General features: G+C 41.1%; 1 protein-coding gene across 3 annotated transcripts in view; it reads left to right on the top strand.

The window, feature by feature from the left end:
- The window catches only part of TNFAIP8 (TNF alpha induced protein 8), a 44,818-nt gene that overhangs the window by 27,222 nt on the left and 3,549 nt on the right, over window positions 1-14,047 (top strand). The gene's annotated exons all lie outside the window — the stretch shown is intronic.

Raw genomic sequence — 14,047 nt, 5'->3', positions numbered from 1 at the left:
ACTCATGCTGGTAGCTTTGAGAACACTGTCCAACCATCTCGTCCTCTGTCGTCCCCTTCTCCTTGTGCCCTCAATCTTTCCCAACATCAGGGTCTTTTCCAGGGAGTCCAGTCTTCTCATGAGGTGGCCAAAGTATTGGAGTCTCAGCTTCAGGATCTGTCTTTCCAGTGAGCACTCAGGGCTGATTTCCTTAAGAATGGATAGGTTTGATCTTCTTGCAATCCATGGGACTCTCAACAGTCTCCTTCAGCACCAGAATTCAAAAGCATCAATTCTTCGGCGATCAGCCTTCTTCTGCATGTATTTAGAAGTGAGCCCTTCTTGTAAGCTTCCCATAGATATCTGACTGGGCGTTCTGAGAAATAGGATGTTGAACTAAATCAGATCCGACCTCCAGCAGGACTCTTGCTACATCCTTATTTGCATTGATTTGAATGGTTACTTAATTTCAGTAATAATTTATGTTCACAACCTTCAACTTACCTGTTCATGTCCTTCTTTCAGATTTGCGTAATTCTGTTAAAATGTCAACCTGCAGACACATTTTTTGTTTCCATATATAGCTAACGTTCTTTATCATAATTTTCCAAAGTTTCATTACTTGGCAACAGCTTTTCAGAATTACATTTTACATGTTTTTTGTTTTGTTTTTATGCTGCAAACTGCCTTGAGAGCTACAGATGAAGGCTGGTATGCAACTTAACACACACACACACACACGATGACTCAGAATTTCTCTAATTTTCTTCTAGTGTTCAAATACCTTCTCCAAGAAAATAGAGACTAGGTTAATGGCACTTGATTTTATTCATAGTTTTATTTTGTCATTTGGTGAACTGACAAAATTTTTTTTATGTTAGGAACAAAATCAGATGAGCTTGGGACAATGAAACATATGCTGAATGAGTATGTTATTTTTGCCACAAAAGCCTGACCTCAGCATCTCCCTATGTTTTTTTCTTAAAATAATTATTAAGGTTTATAAAGAAAAATACAAAGATTATTGTCAAACATATTTTCTTTATCCAAACTGAAACATTAAAGGCAAAAAAGAGGGAGAGGAGAAGGAGGAGGAAGGAAGGAAAATGAAGAAATAGAGAAAAAGGAATAGAAAAAGATTTAAGAGAGAGAGAAAGAGAAGTTAACGAGCTAAAGAACTTCAGAAGTTCTTTAGAATTTGATCTCCCTTTGGATCAGCTGATATGAAGGGAGAGTGATCCTGCTTAGCACTGGGTTCCTGCTTCGTGTAGCATTTCAAAGGCTCCTGACAACCAACTGGTTGCCGGTTGCTTTCAGAGCTGGACAAAGCAGCTTTGGTCAAGCCCCACCCTTACCTGTATGACATCAGGTGTCATGGGGGTGGCCATGGCTTACACATGGTGGACTCATGCGCCAAATGGGGAAGTCTGATGGGCCAAGATCGGCCCATGAGCCAAAGGAGGATCCCTGATCTAGAGATGCAGAAGTTCACCTTGGGAGCTGAAGGTCTCTCACCTTGCCTCAGGGGAACAGTACAGCCCTGTGAAAGGTTGAAGGCAGTCTTGAACACAAAATGAATTTTAACACAACATAAAAGAACACCACAAACACAGAGAATAATGTCCCTATGGGAAATGTGATTATGTGGTTAAGGCTTGCCAGGTTCCACAAGGAGGGATTGGGAAGGAGCATGTGGTTAAGCAAATTACATGTGCACTGGCCATTTGAGTTGCTGAGGCTCACCTCTCTCTTAGAATCACTACCATTAAAAGTAGAAAAACATTTCTAAGTGGTTAGCAATGTACTTCCCATACCTTAGCCAGTCTTAGCATGAAGCTAGCCACATTCACAGCTTTATAATTTCTGGGTTGTGTAGTTATGTGAACAACAAGAAAATGAAAGAGGGAAGTGTTCTCAAAGTTTATTGTAGTTTAAAGGTCCAAGACACTTCACTATTCTTTTCCTTCTTCAGGGGCACTTCTTTTTATTGGATCACTGCAAATATACAAACATACTATTGATGCACACACACAAACACAAAATTGAGACTTCCTCCTTCAAGCATGTGGATTCAAGCATGTGAACAGTAACATCTACACAGCAACAATAGAGACATGGCTTCATTTTTTCATGGGCTGGTAAATGTTAAACACTTTGTTTGCGAGGTACACTAAAAGCTAGTACAAATATACCTAGATCAACTATCAAAAATGTTTGATAAGGTTTGGTGATTTGACCAAATATAAGGGTGTTGGTTTTTTTAACAGCAAATACTATCTTTGCAATGTTGCACATAATAAATGCATTTGCACCTAACTTTGCTAACTCCCTCCAAGTGAGTAAATATACTTTCAAAAACTCCCCTTGAATTAGTTTTGGAAATTTGCATATCTTTGACTTAAAAATAGAATTTGTAAAATAAATCTCAGTGCTACAAGTGTGACTTTAAATATTCCAAATGTTTTGTTAGTGCATATATCCATTCAAAGTAGTACAGGATACAAAGGTAAATGATAAATAAATTAATCAGTGTATGGGAGTAGATACCATGACTAGGTAAAACAGTGAAATATCATAATGTCCATAATGAGTTTTTATTGTCATTAATTATATTATTTTTTTTAAAAAATTGCTTGGATTCAATCCTTCTGCTATCTCTTGAGCTCCCTGAAAATATGCTTTGAATACTGGGGAATCCACAGGCCAAAGCTTCCCTACCACAGTTAATTCTTTCACATCCTTCCAATGAGGTGACACTGAACCTGTTGTTCACTTGAACTGAACAGACATTTGAAGGATTGGGTGCTTGGAATATAATCTGGATCATGGTTAGGCAAACTAAGGCCCAGGAGCCGAATTGGGCCCAATCGCCTTCTAAATCCGGCCCACAGACGGTCCAGGAATCAGCATGTTTTTACATGAGTAGAATGTGTCCTTTTATTTAAAATGCATCTCTGGGTTATTTGTGGGGCATAGGAATTTGTTCATCCCCCCCCCAAAAAAAGGTCTGCCCCCCCCCCAAGGTCTGAGGGACAGTGGACTGGCCGCCTGCTGAAAACGTTTGCTGGCCCCTGATCTAGATCATGGAACAGTGTCAGACCTGGACACCTGGACCATGAAACCCCTGCTCTGCTTTTACACACCTCAAAAGGAAATGAAGAATCAACCTGATGTACATCAGAAAATGTTTTCTCATCCTTGGAAGTAAACTTTCCATTTCAGGCAGTCCCACAGTATCTCCAGGGGTTTCTCCTCCCTCCTTACCTTATTTTTTTCCCTCTTTGCTTCCTCCTAAAGGTATTGCTTGTTTCAGCAGGAAGTGGAACATCACTTTGGGGTAAAGAGATGAATAACTTAAAAATGTGAAGCTGCTGTACAGCTCATTGGTTTCCTGAACAGTAAAATAGTGCAACAGAAGCAATGACTCACAATTGGCCTTACACTGATCAGGAAAAGAATGTGGCACTTTTCCAGTGGACTCAGTCAAAATGCAAACTGTAAACTACTTTGAGAGGTCAGCATAAAATTTTTGATGCCTTTTTGGAGAGGTTTAGCCTTTGTTTTTTGATAACTGTGGCTTTTCCAGAAGCTTTTTCTGTGCAAGATGCTTGAGGTCACAAGCTTGTTTGCAGCAGTTTTAGATGAGAATCAATAAAGCTGCATGTCATGACTTTATCTCCGAGCTCATGAGAGGGGGGTGATGGTGTGGCAGGGATGGAATTGCACGCAGGATAACTTCAAGAGAAACTCTGCAATAAACTATTATACCAGCTGCCTGTGCTTTGAAACTGAAGAAAAAGCCTCCGTGCTTCATAACAGTATACTCACAACTTAGGGACATTTAACTTGAGTGCATTCAGCTTTATGTGCCTGGCAAGCATTTTTTAAAAAATTAAAAAGGGAGAGGGCATCTGGGGAAAATACTTTGGCAATCCCACCCACCTTGCACTCAATGTGTTTTGACTATATGCAATTTTGGCTTTATACACTATCCCCAGAACATAACCCCTTCATACATTGTGGGTCTACTGTACTTTAAAAACACAACCCTCTTTACAGCAGTTTCATTGCAACATCCATGTGAGGGAAATGAAGGTTGAGCCCAGAGTTCATGCTGTCACTCGTGCTTTTTATACCACTCCCCACATACCCCTGAAGGAGAGAAACCACAAACGGGGTTTCTGGAGAATTGGACGCCAGCATGGGCACCCAGATCATATGTTACTTCCCGAAACACGACTGCTGCATCATGTATGATCCAAGATAAGAACAGCCATAAGGTAGATGAATACCATGAAGCCGTGGATTAGTTCTGACTCCACAGTACATGCCCACTGTGCTATGTTTTAAGTGCCAAATTTTGAATGGATTGTGTTATGGTTTGGTGAAATGAATGCCCCTTTATGTTCTTACGTTGAAAATGGGGTTTTCAGTCACTAGATTTGTCTATAGGTTATAAAATGTAAGTGCTTGTATTGTTCATTGTGTACATGCCAGAAGGACAATCTATTGTGCTCAGATCACCACCAGAGTGCAGTGAGGATTTCTTTAATTCAGAGTTGTTGTTTAGTCGTTTAGTCGTGTCCGACTCTTCGTGACCCCATGGACCAGAGCACGCCAGGCACTCCTGTCTTCCACTGCCTCCCGCAGTTTGGTCAAACTCATGCTGGTAGCTTCGAGAACACTGTCCAACCATCTTGTCCTCTGTCGTCCCCTTCTCCTTGTGCCCTCCATCTTTCCCAACATCAGGGTCTTTTCCAGGGAGTCTACTCTTCTCATGAGGTGGCCAATGTATTGGAGCCTCAGCTTCACGATTGTCCTTCCAGTGAGCACTCAGGGCTGATTTCCTTAAGAATGGAGAGGTTTGATCTTCTTGCAGTCCATGGGACTCTCAAGAGTCTCCTCCAGCACCATAATTCAAAAGCATCAATTCTTCGGCGATCAGCCTTCTTTATGGTTCAGCTAATTCTAAAGATAATTCTTTCATATATTTGCATCTGATGTGACTGGATCATTCAATCAATCCGGGTGCAGAGATGTAGCAGAGTTGCCTATCTTCAGAAGAGGCTGCCCATTGAGTCTCACAGTGTATTACTGCTCTGAGCTAGTTGCCTTCCAGTCAAGAGACAGGGAGCAGCCAGCAGGAAGGGCCGCTGCTGTACACCTGGCCTCCTGGTAGCAGCATTGCTGCTACTCTTTACTGAATGGGCTGAGATGCCTGGTTGGGTCTGTGAGGGCTCATTGGCAGGAGTACCAGGTTGGCTCTACTGGTGCATCCGTGCAGTTCCCATCTCCACTGCCACCTTGCCCCTGTCCCTCTCAGCAAGCAGCAGAGACACCCTGGCTGGGAGGCCTGGTGCTTAGTGCCACCCCTCTCTGCTGACCACTCTGGCAGGAAGCTTATCCAGAGCCAGTGTGGTGCAGTGGTTAAAGTGTCTGAATACTATCAGGGAGATCAGATCTGTATTAAGCTGTGAAGCTCACTGAGTGACCTTGGGCACTCAGCCTGAACTACCCTACAAGGTGGTTGTGAAAATACAATTATGAACCCTATATGCTGCCTTGAGCTCCCTTGAGAAGAGGCATGTGCCTTGGTTATCTGAAATTTGAAAAACATTTTCATTACCCAGCTACAGTAGAGCTGGTAATATCAGTTTTTTAACCTCTGCTTTAGTAATTTGAAATTACTACTACTCACATTGCATGACTTTCCCCTGCTCATTTTGATGCTGGTTCTCCCAGCAGAATGGCAGTGTTTATCATTCTGCAAGTTTAAGAATTTAATGTTGCCTGATGTACCAACTAATAACTGTAGCACAGCAGTACTTATGCAGATGCGCTTATTGTTACAGAAAGGCAAAGAGGAAGGAAATGTGTTAACGTTCTGTTATGTTCCCTCATATAGATAGAAAGAACTGTGAATCAGCATTCTGTATTTGCATACACCGTATTTCTTGGCTTAGAATCTATGAATGCCTAGGCTAAAGCACTTAAGAATCACTGCCTTATGTTTTAGTTGTAAGAGAAGGTAGAAAGTCATTGCACATAAATGAGAAAAGAGCAGTTCTTGATTATGATAATCCAATGTTAGCTACGCTAAACTAATCACTGGCATCTATCTCACAGGAATAGTCTAACTAACAATACTCTGTGCACTTTCCTGTTAAGTAGATCCATGTCATTCAGAGTATTGAGAAGAGTTACAGGCTTATACCTTGTTCTGAAGGTTGCTCCCATGCTGCGTTTGTCCACGTTATAATTCTTGTATTGCAGAAATGAGTGAGTGTCATGGTTTTAAGGGGAAATAGGATTTTATCTAAAACAGTTCTTCAAGGCAAAATCAGTAAATATTTCAGCAGAATATGCAATTCAGTCACAATAATAAAAATGGTGATTGTGATATACTCCACATAATGTCGCTTAAGCCTTCTCTAACCACAACTTTGGACAGCTAAGTATATGCTTTAGCTGTATGACTAAAATAAAATGTGTGTTTCTGGGTTATATTGTTGGTCCATCCATCTAAGCCCTATTTAGATGTTCTGATACCTCATATTAGTGGGCTAGTTCCCCTCTCCCTCATAAAAATAAAATGTTGTACCATCCACAAATTGGAGCATTAATTTCTGAAGTATGGAATCTTTTCTAAATGTATAGGCTCCTTGTGCTGTTTAGGACCCAGCTCTGCTTTGCATTGCAGACATTTGCCTCTAACTTGGAGAGAGTGGTGAGAACAGTGACAGAGAGCTGAGCTAGCAACTTGTTGCCACTCTTCTTCATGAGATTCTAATTGAATAGGATAACTGGAACACTCAAATAGGGCTATAGCCCTACAAACTTTAGACAAAATCTCCAATAAGTTAAACAAGGGTTAGTTATACAAATGGGACCTATAACACATTTTGCAGCATGGGATGTTTAAAGTGCCCACTGGCCAGTTGTGTCCTTTCCCAGGATACTCTATTCCATTTTTGTCATCCTGGTTTTTGGTCCTCACCCCGCAACAGTCAGCCATCATCCCACACCAACTGAGGATGCTCAGTACTCATTTGGCTAGTTTGTTGTTCTTTTCACTCTCTTCTGGCTACATAAAGATTAACACTTGGAAGATGAGATCAGTATTACTGTATAGCATGGCACTGTCAGAGTAATATGTGAATCTGTGTCGTCCTGCTTCTGTCCGATTGCACCTTTACCCACATCCTGTAGCAAATTTCCTCCACAGCCTCTTATGGTTTTCAAATGGAGCAATAAAGAGGCTTGAGTATATCTGCTAGAAAAGAAGTGTGGTTAGATCTCCTCAGGTTCTGTTTTGTCCCCCTCTTGGAAAAAGATAATATTTCTAATATTCTCACTTGGCTTGGAAACCATATGTATCCTGCAGCAATGACTTTAGAAGTACTCAGGAAATTGTAACTTGAGTGCGAAAGGGTGCAACTCTCACTCAAAGACTTTGTGCTGATAACTATGTGGAATTAATTTTTTGGGAGGTGGGGGACACCTATGGCCCTTTAGATATTGTTGGAGTCTGATTCTCGTCAGCCCCAGCCAGCATGGCCTAGTAGTCAGTTGTGCTGGGAGTTGCCCAACAACAGCTGGAAGGCCACAAATTTCCCATGCCTGGTGTAGGACTAAAACTTCTTAACAACCATTTGCTTCATTACTAGCAGTGAGGTTGATACCTGGACTTTAGGATTTTCCTGGATAAGTGGGCCTAAGCTGCTTTATTGACATGAGGATATAGTGTGGTGGGGCATTCCCCCATTACGAGGTGTCATACCTGTAAGGACCCCAGCAGAAAAATTCTGTGCAATTTTTGGGTAAAATAATCCTCCTGGGCAACTGCAGTCTTGCCATCTGACCTGATAAAAGGAAGATGAGTAGGCCAAGCTGCTTTTATATATATATATATATATATATATATATATATATATATATATATATATATTGGTGTGTGTGTGTGTGTATATATATATAAGGTTTGAGACGTGCAAATCAGCAGGTGAAGGTTTTTAAGTCATGGAACTAAACATTTCCACCTGCTAACTGCTGCAGACCTGGCTAGTGGTTAAAGGGCAGCTACAGGAGCTGTTTCTAAGGTTGTCAGCTCAAATTGGGAATAAGCTGTATCACTGAAGCTGCTATCTCATTATGGTACTATCAGTCTTCTAACAGCAGAATCTACCATGTGATTGTGTGAGGTCAGTGTCTGCCACTTTGTTGTTTTTTTGACATGATACAGAATTGAGATGGTTAGAGTGCAGAAGCAGACTGTTTGATAAACAGCTATTATGAATGATGGCCCTGCTAGCCAGCCAAATTCTGCTATTAAGCAAAATTTCCTCATTCTCTTCGAGATAAAAAATGGTAAAATGCTTGGAGCATGAAGCGGTGATGTACAATAATCCATTCATTGTTTTAGTCATAGTCACCGGTCATAATAGAAAGGCAACTCTGAATGTATGCATTTTGAATATAGTGGTCTCTGTGAGTCACCTTTGGTACTATGATCCTGAAAATACTCAGAACAAAGGTTTCAGTAGTCTATGGCCAGGCTTCAGTAGAGCAAAAAACATAAAAACAAAAAAACCACTGCAGTTTCCAGCGTATATGTTACATCTTGTCAAATTAGTTTGTAAAAATGCCAAAGCAAATAGTGGAAAGAAAGCGTCAGGGTGAGAGTAGTTTGACTGCTGAAAATGTGTTGTGCAGGGCCAGAGTTAAAAAATGCCATCTTCCATTATGAAGTGAAAGTTAACCATTGGGGTTCTTTTATATTTTGTTTCCAGGTCATTAGCTCACAATTATAAATATGCCCAAAGTGTTCTTTTACATCCCTGAGAGCAAAACATGTCCTTAACACTGAAGGTTATCAGGTGTTTGACAGCAGCATCCAAATGTTAGGATGTGGAATTAGACGTGGTTAAAAAAAGAAGAAAAAAAAGTCTGAACTCAACTTAAAAGAAGTGGTCTGTGTCTGTTTAGCATCACTCTGGTCCTGTAGTTGGCAGGGGGTGGGGTGAGGAGAGGAAATATCTGGCTGATCTTTGTGTCTCTTCTGGCTGTTAATGACATCCTTCTCTCCAGTGTGTTTATCCTGTTTACTTCTGCCTCCCCCCACCCATTGCTCTGTATATGTTCGCACCTCCACCGCCTACTGTTCTCTTTGTGTCTGGCCTAATAGTCCTTTCATCTCTAGTTGTTTCCTTCCCTTTTATTTCCCATATCCATCTTCTTCCTCATTTTGATCTGAACAGCTCAGGACCACAATACCGCAAGGACCACCTCTTCCCATATGAACCTACCCAGACCCTGAGATCATCCTCTGAGGCCTTCTTCATGTCCCTCCTCCTTGAGAGGTCAGGAGGGTGGCAACACGAGAATGGGCCTTCTCTGCAGACTCCCTGTCTGTGGAATGCTCTCCCCAGGGAAGTTCACCTAGTGCCTTCACTATACACCTTTAGGCACCAGGCAAAACATTCCTTTTTAACCAGGCCTTTGCCTGACCTGATCTACATCCTATACCCTTTTTAAAATGCTGGCTCTTTTTTTGGGGGGGGGGGGAGGTTATTGGGTTGTTGTTGTTGTTTTGATTTTTATGTATTTGATATTTTATGTGAACTGCCCTGAGACCTTCAAGTATAGGGCAGTATAGAAGTTAAATACATACATATATGCATACATACATACATACATACTTTTGCTCCTCTCTTGTATCTGCCCAAATGCATTATCATGTTCCTCATTTACCCCATTATCCCAGACTATTTATTTTTCCTTTCCATGTTTTTCTACCCCTCATTTCCTTGACTTTGTTCAACTGAAGCTTAACCCAGATAAGGCTGAGGATGTGTTAGTTGGTACCGGATAGATGGGATTAATCTGCCCTGGATGGGATTATGATCCCTCTGAAAGAGCAGGTATGTACATAGCTTGAGAAGATGTCTAGATCCACTTCTATCATGTGAGGTTCAAGTGGTTTCAGTGGGACTGAGTGTCTTCTGTCAGCTTTGACTGGTGCCCCAGCTGGACAGGGATAGCCTAGCTTCCATTGCTAAGGCTCTGGTAACCTCTAGGTTGGGTTACTGCATTGTATGTGGGGCTTTAAAGATGGTTCAGCTTGTGCAGAATTCAGCAGCCAGATTGTTGACCAAAGCAAGACAGTCCAAAGATATAACACCAATTATGATATGACTGCACTGGCTACAAATTATGTTTCTGGCCTCAATTTAAAGTGCCAGTTTTGACCTGAAATGCCTTAAGTTGCTCAGGACCCCAGTATCTCAAGGACTGCCTCTTCCCATGTGAACGAACCCAGATCCTTAAATTGTGGTTTGAGGTGTTTTCTTTGGGTCCCTTCCTCAGGAGGGCAGAAGGATGGCCACATGAGAACAGACCTTTTCAGTGTTGGCTCCCCACTTGTGGAATGCTCTCCCTGGTGCCATCTTTATTTCTTAGGCGCCAGGCAAAAGCTTTCCTTTTTAGTTAATTTGAAGGGCTTCATACATTTGTTACCTCTTTTAGTGTGGTGGGATATGTATGACCTGTCATCTGCACAGATGTGCTTTTTAGGCATTTACTGGTTGTGTGTGTATTATAACAGACTTTAACGTTTATACTATTTTTTTAAGCCGCTTTGCATCACTTTTGTGAGGAAAAGCAACTAAAAAATTAATGACAACGTCCCTGTGACTCTTGTGCAAAGAAAAACAGAGTGCTGGTAAATAAATATTAATACATACCGGTTTTAAAACTGTCAACTGCCATTGGCATGCAAAATCTAGGCTTGATGGATAGAAAGTTGGAATGTTAGCATAGAGGTTGTGCTGAGGCAAAGCCTGCAGCAACAAATCCACAAATACCATAGCCAACTGTCACCCTGTCCACCCACATTCATTTGGTTTAAAATCTTTGGTCAAGCAGTAAGCTGTGTTTGTCTGCAGCTGTCCCATACGTACAGGGATCAAACTGGCTACCTTAGTATTTTCAGCACCATGTTCTAACCAATGGAGCTATCCAGGCAACATTATTAGTTATAGTGTGGCATGCTGCTGCCTCTTTTGTATTCTATGCAGTTTTGTTGTTTTAAGCAAGTGATACACAACTTATTCGCACAACTTTCATTTCAAACATGACTCCAGTTTGCAGGCTTGTTGCTGTGGGAAATGTGTCTGCAAAAGCCCTGCAGATTGCTGACCAATAGCATACTTGGGAGAGTGTGGATTTGAGAGCACAGAGCCAGTAGTGGATGTCTAGAAGGAAGAATGTGTATATAGATGTGCCCACTTAATCAGACCCTTTAAAAAAAACAAAAAATGGACTGGTTCACACATATATGTGCCTCACTTGGTTTTCAATATTCCACTGAAGAGGATTCTGCTTGAAGTAATGAAACTTCCGCCTCAGTCATACATGCAAGTTATTACATGAGCTGCAGTTCAACAGTCTAGTTGAGTTGAGTTTAATATTTATTTATATGTAGCAAAATGAGAGCAGTTTAGAAGAAATAGAATTCAAATCAAATAATAACAAAACAGCAGGTGTGTGTGTGTAAACTGGCTCAAAGCTTATTTAAGCATTCTAAGATGGAATTTGACTTTTCCATAGCAACCTCTTAAATTCCCTGTGCACTCTGTCTTACTATAGTATGGGGGCGGGGGTTGTGTTAAAACAAACGATGAATTAAGTTTAAAGCAGTTCATTTTCCTTGTGGCTATGTAAACTGTGAGACCCCAACATAAGAACGTAAGTCCCACTGGACCACACCAAAGCACTGCCTAGTGCAGTATCCTGTTATCTACACTACAGTAGCAAAGCAGATCCTTATGGGAAGCCTGGCCCACAAAAGCAGGACATGAGCACAGTGGCCCTTCCCTGCTGCTCATGCTGCATCTGATCCTGAAAGTGATTATATTTAGCTGGTTCACATAAAACACTAAACCAAACCATAGTTTATTCCCAGGAAGGAGATCACAACCGCTGTGGTTCTCCCCCGGTCATCCTTCTGCTTTGCTGCTGTAAGCCAAGGCATGCTTTGGCTTAGCATGTTGTCCCACCTGGTCTTATAGTTTGCCTCCATGACAAATCATGAGCTATAAACCGAAGATCAAACCTTGGTTATAGCTTTTGTTTTTGTCTGGAGCAAGAAGCACCATGAATCCAACTAGGATGACATTCTAAGTTGAATCATGGTTTTGCTCTCAGTGGTGCAGCAGCAGCAGCACCCAAGGAAAACTAAATCAGCCACAATGTTTCTTCAAGACATAGCTTGTCTTAGTGAGACCCCCGGCTGAAACAGTTTAGAAAAACATTTATAGGATTGTTATGGAAAACATGAAATATTAGATTTGTGTCAGATATTGGAAGTATTGGACAATGGAAGTAATAGTAATTGTAGAAAACCATATGTAATAATCTCATTCATATTTTTAAAACTTCTAGCACTAGTTTGCTATTCTTAGAATTATTTAATTCTAAATAGGTTTCCTAGGGTAGTTATAAAGTGGAATGTCAGTCATTTTAGAGCAACTGTTAAAGGATCTGGTGATAGAAAAATGAAATAAAGTAACTGCAGTCACAGGAAAGCCTGTGTGTGTGTGTGTGTGTGTGTGTGCGCGCGCGCGTATGAATGTGTGTGTTAGGAAAAGAAATTTGCTGTCACTTAATATGAGAAAATTGAGTTTTGATTCTTACAATTGAGACTACAAGTGAGCCATTAAGTGCACTATTTATTTCTTAAATCGACTGACTCTCCCTCCATCACATGGTTAAAACACAAGTTTGTCCATCATGTGATCCCAGTTGCTTCTCTTAAAATAGATCACAATAGTTCATCTGGCATCTGAGTAGCTTCATCTGTGAAAATTGGGCTATTAAAAGACACGTTTAAATGATCTGAGTGTTAAAATAAACTGTTTGGACTGTGTCTAATAGCAGAATCTTTGTCATGAGCGCTAGTAGGATATCTTGGACACATTCCAAGTTCCAGGATTTGATCTGTAGGAGTCTTCCAGATGTACATATTTTACTCTTGGAGTAAGACTTTATTCAAAGTTCATTAGCTATTCTCTCAACAAATATTGTCTAGGAGTAGACATGTGTAAAGCTTTGTGCTAATCCATATGCATGTGATTAGCTGGATTTTAAAAAAACAACAAATAAAGCAGTATTCCACTTAGTTGTTGCAAGATCTACACTGTCTTTTGGAGGGCCAGATCTTATTTCTTTAGTATATTCCTCAGAATTGCTCTATCTTTCTTCCAGTGGAGTAGTGTGTCTGAATTAGCCCACTTGTGTATCTTTCCAAGATAAGGATGGCTCTCATGATGGACTTTAGTTTTGTCTCTGCAGATATTGTGCCCACAGCTGCTGTGTTGGGAAACATGGGCTAAAGCTTTTGTGGATTTAGGAAAACCAATTGAGGGAGCATAATAGAAGTTTATAAAATAATGTTGTGATGTGATGAAATGAAAGAATCCCCCCCCCCCCAAAAAAAATCCTGAATTGTTTGGCACTAGATTCAGGACAGACAAGGTGTTTCTTTATACAGTGCAGCTTTTTGTGGCGTTGCACATGTGTCCTATGGGGGGTATGTCAGCACAGGCATGGAAATCTGACAGTTAAGACAAAGAACCACAACCCTATATTCCACTCAAAACAAACAAATTGTTCATACCAACCAAAGTGTACATTTAGTGTTCAAATATGTACATTCAAGGCGCAATCCAAGATCCCACGAACTACCTTTTTTGCTTTTTGGAGCAACAGGGCCACTGCTACATCCGCAGCCCTGCTGCTCATAGTGGTAGAAGTGGAGAGGGCAGGATGATAGAGCCTAATGGTGGCAGCGCTATGCCCACACCAGCTCCATGCTGGAGCACCAGCCAGCCAGATGCCATCATGTAACAGCAGTGAGACCGGCTCAGGATATACTTAATCCAGGATTGGCTCAGCCTTCCACAGCCCTCAGAATATCCCATTTCAGGACTTTCTAATGGCTCCCACCAGCATGTTTTGTAGGCAGAAGGGAGAGTCTAGCTTCTGGCACAGATAAGCCTCTGCTCAATCA

The sequence above is a fragment of the Podarcis erhardii genome, assembly GCF_964252035.2.
Source record: "Podarcis erhardii genome assembly, chromosome: 11".
NCBI lineage: Eukaryota > Metazoa > Chordata > Lepidosauria > Squamata > Lacertidae > Podarcis > Podarcis erhardii.
This window is presented reverse-complemented; position numbering and strand designations above follow the sequence as displayed.